Source organism: Salmo trutta, chromosome 14 (assembly GCF_901001165.1).
Source record: "Salmo trutta chromosome 14, fSalTru1.1, whole genome shotgun sequence".
NCBI classification, from domain to species: Eukaryota; Metazoa; Chordata; class Actinopteri; order Salmoniformes; family Salmonidae; genus Salmo; species Salmo trutta.
In genome coordinates this window covers 6,133,615-6,141,124 of record NC_042970.1, presented here as the reverse complement: position 1 = coordinate 6,141,124, position 7,510 = coordinate 6,133,615, and the positions used below count along the sequence as shown (strand labels likewise).

Genomic DNA, 7,510 nt, shown 5'->3' with positions numbered 1-7,510 from the left:
AGGCTAGGTGGTAGTTAGCCCAGATCTGGGACCAGACTAGGTGGTAGTTAGCCCAGATCTGGGACCAGGCTAGGTGGTAGTTAGCCCAGATCTAGGACTAGGTGGTAGTTAGCCCAGATCTAGGACTAGGTGGTAGTTAGTCCAGATCTGGGACCAGGCTAGGTGGTAGTTAGCCCAGATCTGGGACCAGGCTAGGTGGTAGTTAGCCCAGATCTGGGACCAGACTAGGTGGTAGTTAGCCCAGATCTGGGACCAGGCTAGGTGGTAGTTAGCCCAGATCTGGGACCAGGCTAGGTGGTAGTTAGCCCAGATCTGGGACTAGGTGGTAGTTAGCCCAGATCTTGGACCAGGCTAGGTGGTAGTTAGCCCAGATCTGGGACCAGGCTAGGTGGTAGTTAGCCCAGATCTGGGACCAGGCTAGGTGGTAGTTAGCTCAGATCTGGGACCAGGCTAGGTGGTAGTACATTTTACATTTTAGTCATTTAGCAGACGCTCTTATCCAGAGTGACTTACAGTAAGTAGTGAATGCATACATTTCATTTTCATTTCATACATTTAAAAAAAAAAAAATGTCATACTTGGCCCCCCGTGGGAATCGAACCCACAACCCTGGCGTTGCAAACACCATGCTCTACCAACTGAGCCACGGGGAAGGCTAGTAGTCTCTGGAGTAGTAGCCCATTCATTCTCTGTGGGGGTAGGAGGAGGAGTAGAATGTCCTCCTATGCCTGGGTCACTGTTCACTCGCCGCTCCATCTGTGATGGTTGATACGGCTCCCTGGTCTTTGTTGACGTCGCTGATGCAAGCCCACTGGCCGTCCGCTGACTCCTTCCACAGAGTCACCTAGAGACAGGCGACGACAGTCACAAAGACAAACAAGGGGATCATTTGTGACAGCACTGAGTCGCTCTGGATAAAAGCTCCTGCTAAGTGAATTCAGGATATAGCTGCAGATCAAAATGTTACCCATTTCTGCCATTTTCACCAATAAATCACTGCTGGGAACAAAGAGTTGCTTTCATATTTTCGCTTTCAACATTTGTGACAGAAAATTTAAAAAGGTATATTTATTCGGCCCACTAGTGAACGAGTGGTGTCTTGGTGTGTGTGTGTGTACTGACCTTGGTGTCTTGGTGTGTGTGTGTACTGACCTTGGTGTGTGTGTGTGTGTGTGTGTGTGTGTGTGTGTGTGTGTGTGTGTGTGTGTGTGTGTGTACTGACCTTGGTGTCTTGGTGTGTGTGTGTGTGTGTGTGTGTGTGTGTGTGTGTGTGTGTGTGTGTGTGTGTGTGTGTGTGTGTGTGTGTGTGTGTGTGTGTGTGTGTGTGTACTGACCTTGGTGTCTTGGTGTGTGTGTGTGTGTGTGTGTGTGTACTGACCTTGGTGTCTTGGTGTGTGTGTGTGTGTGTGTGTGTGTGTACTGACCTTGGTGTGTGTGTGTGTACTGACCTTGGTGTCTTGGTGTGTGTGTGTGTGTACTGACCTTGGTGTCTTGGTGTGTGTGTGTGTGTGTGTGTACTGACCTTGGTGTCTTGGTGTGTGTGTGCACGTGTACTGACCTTGGTGTCTTGGTGTGTGTGTGTGTGTGTGTTTACTGACCTTGTGTGTGTGTGTGTGTGTTTACTGACCTTGGTGTGTGTGTGTGTGTGTGTTTACTGACCTTGTGTGTGTGTGTGTGTGTGTTTACTGACCTTGGTGTCTTGGTGTGTGTGTGTGTGTGTGTGTGTGTGTGTGTGTGTGTGTGTGTGTGTGTGTGTGTGTGTGTGTGTGTGTGTGTGTGTGTGTGTGTGTGTGTGTGTGTGTGTGTGTGTGTGTGTGTGTGTGTGTGTACTGACCGTGGTGTGTGTGTGTGTGTGTGTGTGTGTGAGTGTGTGTGTGTGTTGACCTTGTTGTGCCCTCCGGACACAGCCAGGATGTTTCCAGTGATGGACCAGCTGACATGCCACACCACATCATTGAACTTGTGGAGCAGTTTAGCCGTCCAAGTGTTATCTGAAGGGTCGTCACACGTCCAGATGAATACCCTGCCGTCCTGCAGACAGACAGCAAGAGAGAGACTTTTTGTTATGAGATAAATGTCTTAGCCACCCACACTAGCAGACAAGACCACAACAAAAAGTGTTTAATTTTAAAGTGCAGTTTACGAGGGTCCCAGCAGACCTTACAAGATGATAGAACACGGTTGTGTGTTCAACTGCATTTAAATTCAGGAAGTGACATTTATTTGAACGGCGAAAACATCTCTATTCGAAATAAAACTGACACTTTTTCAATTGTTGGAATTGACAATTATCACCCAGCCTACATCTCTGACCCAATCACTGTGAGCCTCCAGCTTCTGGTCTTCCTTCCATTGGCCATCCTCCTCTCTAAGAAAGAAGACATACAAACCTGTCTGGCAGCCATTTTATTAAAATTCTTACTTACCATAGGAACCTATTTAGTAACACTTTCCATGAAGTGACTCACACAATTATGACTATATCATCATGTTGCTATTGTAAGTGAATATTTTCTGTCATTTAATAGAACTATAGCGGTGCTGTGCATAAAAACATTAACAGAGAAGACATCTCGACTTACTTCCAGAGCTTGACCAGGTTGTCACAGCCTCCTGAGACAAACCTCTTGATGCAGTTGGGCTTCTGACCCGATGGCTGGTCTATCAGACTACCTGGCACCACCGCTGGAGCCCAGCTCGTTACGGCCAATCTGACAGGACAGAGGGTTTTTACAACAGACAGTCACATTGACAGACTGTTTAAAAAGCCTTGTTCATACGACTACAACACATCTAACAATTAAAAATGTCAACTACTTTAGTCTGAAACATTCTGGTTTATTCATACGAACACAGCATACTGTTATGAGAAAACAAAGCTGGAGGGTTTTTACGTCCGACCACACAGTGAAATGTACATTCATTTAAACCGTAAACGTTGTTCTCACTGTTGTGTGCATTGTTGATCTTCTTAATGTCCCATTGTTGATCCCCGGAGCAGGTGACCAATGAGATGGCTCCATCTGAGCTGCCGCAGGCCAGGATCAGACCAAAGTCATATGGACCCCAGCACACTGAATTCACTGAAGATACACATAATGGGATAATTAAGCAATAAGGCCTGAGGAGGTGTGGTATATGACCAATATACCAAGGTTAAGGGCTGTTCTTATGTGTGACGCAACGCTGAGTGCCTGGATACAGTCCTTAGCCGTGGTATATTGGCCATATACCACAAACCCCCGAGGTGCCTTACTGCTATTATAAACTGGTTATCAACGTTATTAGAGCAGTAAAAATAAGTGTTTGTTATACCCGTAGTATACGGTCTGATATACCACAGCTTTCAGCCAATCAGCATTCATGGCTCGAAACACCCGGTTTATAACAACCAATAACATACAACAAAATTCACAGATCTTTAACATGTGAACTCAACTGGTATATTTCCCAGAAGAATACATTATTGTCCTTTTTTTTTTTTTACAGTCCACAGAAATGCTTCTTTTTTCTTGCCTTTTAACCTAATCCCCTGAGATCTACACACCCCAAAAGGAGCTGGAAGCACAGGGTCAGGGGTCAGCCAAGGTCCCGTGCCCTTGGAGCACTTAAGGGTTAAGTGGTTATAGGAGAGGCTCTTACCTGAGGAGTCATGTCCGGTGTACTCGTACATTTTGTCCCCAAGTACCGTTCTCCTCCTTCCAGATGATCACCTTCCTGTCGTAGGAACACGAGGCCAGGATGTTGCCGTACATGGGGTGAACCCAGGTCACCTGCCACACAGGACCCTCGTGACTGTGGCGAGAGAGGAAAATGATAAAACAGCAACATTATACATCCCTCCATGTGAGTTTGAAAATGTGAAAAAGTTCCAACACCACAATCACATGTTTTCTTACTAAGCTGACACTTGGTAGAAATGTTCCCCTCAAATCCACACACTGGTGGAAAAAATTCAAATATATATATAGCTAGGTTAAATAACTAATAAAAGATAAGAACTGCGATCATAGAACAACCACAATAGATCTGAAATCATTTAGGTCACACTTACCCTCTCAAATCCGCCACAAGGTTCTGTCCTCCATTGTTGACATGGAAGATCTTGACAGACCTGTCAGAAGAGCAGGTGGCCAGTCTGGTGCCGTAGTAATTCATCTGGGCATCATGCTTTACCCACAACACACCACATCAAGACAGATCAAAGGTTGCAGTCATATCAAATCAGTCAAGGTATAGTTAGTAATAGACTAGGCATAGCTAGATACAATCAATTCAGGAGGATAGTTTGTTGCGTAACAGTCGAGTGAGGAAAGCTTAATAAAGACTTACAGGGAAATGGAATTAACTTAATACACAACTCATTCAAAATCAAATCAATGACACTCAGTCAACTATCTTAGCTACACTGAACAAAAAATATAAAACGCAAAATGTAAAGTGTTGGTCCAATGTTTCATGAGCTGAAATAAAATATACCAGAAATGTTCCATACTCACAAAAAGCTTTTTTCTCTCAAATGTTGTTCACAAATTTTGTTGACATCCCTGTTAGTGAGCATTTCTCATTTGCCAAGATAATCCTTCCACCTGACAAATGTGTCATATCAAGAAGCTGATTAAACAATGTGACCATTACACAGGTGCACCTTGTGCTGGGGACAATAAAACACCACTCTAAAATGTGCAGTTTTGTCACACAACACAATGCCACAAGTTTTGCGGGAGGATGCAATTGTCATGATGACTGCAAGAATGTCCACCAGAGCTGTTGCCAGAGAATTAAATGTTCATTTCTCTACATCGTTTTAGAGAATTTGGCAGTACGGCCAACCGGCCTCACAACCGCAGACCATGTGTAACCGCGCCAGCCCAGGACCTCCATATCTGGCTTCTTCACCTGTGGTATCATCTGAGACCAGCCACCCGGACAGCTGATGAAACTGTGGGTTTGCACAACCGAAGAATTTCTGCACAAACAGTCAGAAACCGTCTCAGGGAAGCTCATCTTCCTGCCCGTCGTCCTCACCAGGGTCTTGATTTGACTGCAGTTTGGTGTCATAACCGACTTCAGTGGGAAAATGCTCACCTTCGATGGCCACTTGAACGCTGGAGAAGTGCTCTTCACAGATGAATTCCGGTTTCAACCGGGCAGAAGGTAGACAGCGTGTATGGCGTCGTGTGGGCGAGCGGTTTGCTGATGTCAACGTTGTGAACAGAGTGCCCCACGCGGGCGGTGGGGTTATGGTATGGGCAGGCATGAGCTACAGTCAACAAACACAATTACATTTTATCTATGGTAATTTGAATGCACAGAGATACCGTGACGAGATCCTGAGGTCCATTGTTGTGCCATTCATCTGCTGCCATCATCTCATGTTTCAGCATGAAAAATGCTGGGCCCCATGTCACAAGGACCTTTACACAATCCCTGGATCTGTATACAATTCCATGGCCTGCATACTCACCAGACATGTCACCCATTGAGCATATTTGGGATGCTATGTATAGACGTGTACGACAGCGTGTTTCAGTTCCTGCCGATATCCAGCAACTTCGCACGGCCATTGAAGAGGAGTGGGACCAACATTCCACAGGCCACAATCAACAGCCTGATCAACTCTATGTGAAGGAGATGTCGCGCCACATGAGACAAATGATGGTCACACCAGATACTGACTTGGTTTCTGATCCACGCCCCTGCCTTTTTTTAAAAGATAAATATCTCCGTTCCCAGCAGTGGTGGCAGGAGCTATAGGAGGCCGGACTCATTGTAATGGCTTGAATGGAATTAATAGAACAGAGTCAAACGTGTTGTTTCCATGTTTGATATCGCTCCATTTATTCCATTCCAGCCATTAATGAGCCTGTCCTCCTAAAGCTCCCCCCACCAGCCTCCACTGATCCCCAGTCATGTGAAATCCATAGAGTACTGACTGATTTTCTTATATGAACTGTAACTCAGCCTTTATATATTTTTTTGTTCAGTGTATTTAGCTAAAATAGCTGGCTGTCACAGAGTTCACAGTTCATCGAGGTGTCCACCGTGTTGATGACGGACACCTATATGCAAGACAAACAGATGGGATGATCAGATATCTGGAAAGCCACATTCTTCAGTGTTACATGAGCTGCTAATTAAACTATAGAGAATGCATACAATAATTAACAGATATAAACCTATGTTTAGTGGTCTAGCTAATTAAATAATAGCAAACAACAAAAAATCTCAGTGAAAAAGACACTTGTAAACGTTTGCAACTTGGCCAGCTCGCTTCTGTTAAGTGATGTTTGAATGGACCAGAAATAATCCGCTACTTACCATCATTGATGAGTATTGTAATACTTTAGTTTTTTTGTCTCTAAACAGAGGAATAGCACTCCAAATCGTGTAACCCTGTTAACAAATGATCTCGATTTTACGATATATCATTAAGAATTGTTTTCTGATCCGACGTGGCAACAAATATTAGCGTCTCCACAGCAACACTAAACAAAAAATGACTTCCGGTTCACGGAATTTCGGAAATGTTCAATATAAATGTCCCCCACTTTTTAGTAAATAAACATCTCATTAACATTTATTTATTTATTTATTGTGTATGACAAATAATTCTCTAAACATGAATAAACTCACCTGTTCTGTGTTCTAGGTACTCTAGTGAGTAAACTGAATTTATTTCATCTTACCATAACAAAGGGGTTGAATACTTATTGACTCAAGATATTTCAGCTTTTCATTTTTAATGAATTTGTAAAAATGTCTAAAAACGTAATTCCACTTTGACATTATGGGGTATTGTGTGTAGGCCAGTGACACAAAATCTCAATTTAATCCATTTAAAATGTAGGCTATAACACAACAAAATGTGGAAAAGAGGTGTGAATATATTCTGAAGGCACTGTATCTCCTGTAACGCTATTAACTAACGTTATCCAGATATCTGATCATCCCATCTGTTTGTCTTGCATATAGGTTTCTGTCATCAACACGGTGGACACCTCTTATGAGAGACATTATCGTGAGTCAAGTTCCTCATCAATGAACTGTGAACTCTGCTGTGACATCTAATAAAATGGCCACACAGACTATTTGCATTGCCCCCCAAACCCCCTCTTTTACACAGCTGCTACTCTCTGCTGTTATCATCTGTGCATAGTCACTTTAATAACTTTACCTACATATTACCTCAACTAACCGGTGCCTCCGCACATTGACTCTGTACCGGCACCCCCCATGTATATAGTCTCACTATTGTTATTTCACTGCTGCTCTTTCTTTACTTGTTCCTTTCATTTCTTATCCGTATTTTTTTAAACTGCATTGTTGGTTAACGGCTCGTCAGTAAGCATTTCACTGTAAAGTCTACTCCTGTTGTATTCATGTGACTAATACGATTTGATTTGATTTGACAGCTTCTAACTACTATAGTTGACTTGAGTGTCATTGATTTGATTTTGAATGGGTCGTTTATTATCTTAATCCCATTGCCCTGTAAAACTGTATCTAG

The 7,510-nt window shown here is 43.5% G+C and overlaps 1 pseudogene; it reads right to left on the bottom strand.

The window, feature by feature from the left end:
* Window positions 1–610: 610 nt before the first annotated feature.
* Window positions 611–6,482, bottom strand: LOC115207063 (protein SEC13 homolog; annotated as a pseudogene).
* Between the last annotated feature and the right edge of the window lie 1,028 nt (window positions 6,483–7,510).